Here is a 576-nt window from a genome sequence, read left to right as displayed (position 1 = left end):
CCTCTATTCTACCTATATTTAAGTTAATTATAACCAGGAGAAAGAGGGTGGAGTGGAGGGGGCATGTGGTTTGGGCGGGGGAGGGGGAGGGGAATAGGGAGGGGAGGAGGGTCATGTGGCTGGGGTGGGGGTGAGAGGGGGTTATGAAAAGAGTTTAAAAAAAAGGTAAAAGCCACAACTCTAACTATGAACTACAATTACAACAGGAAGAATTGTGTGTATCTGATTTGGGAGTTGAGGTGATATGCAAAATTGTTATAATTTGCAGTGTTGGTGTGATTAATAACAGCTCCGTGGCAGGTTTTAGCGAAAGGAAACCTCCACTATGTTTTATTTTCAGTGTATCAGAACCATAAAGGAGAGTTCCACTGAATGGACAATGATAATTACAATTAAACATGCAACATCAACTATGCATGTTGTGCCTGATTGATGTGTCCAGTAACTGTAAATTTGCTTAGAAAAATACGATCACCACTTTTACTAATTCACGCAGAGTGGTTTCGCTGCGCCACTTAAGGTCGTTTTGTCTAGTGTTTTCTATTGAGTCTTCTCCCTTATGGCACCCGGCGGGAC

Source organism: Penaeus monodon, chromosome 25, assembly GCF_015228065.2.
Source record: "Penaeus monodon isolate SGIC_2016 chromosome 25, NSTDA_Pmon_1, whole genome shotgun sequence".
Classification (NCBI taxonomy): Eukaryota; Metazoa; Arthropoda; class Malacostraca; order Decapoda; family Penaeidae; genus Penaeus; species Penaeus monodon.
This window is presented reverse-complemented; position numbering follows the sequence as displayed.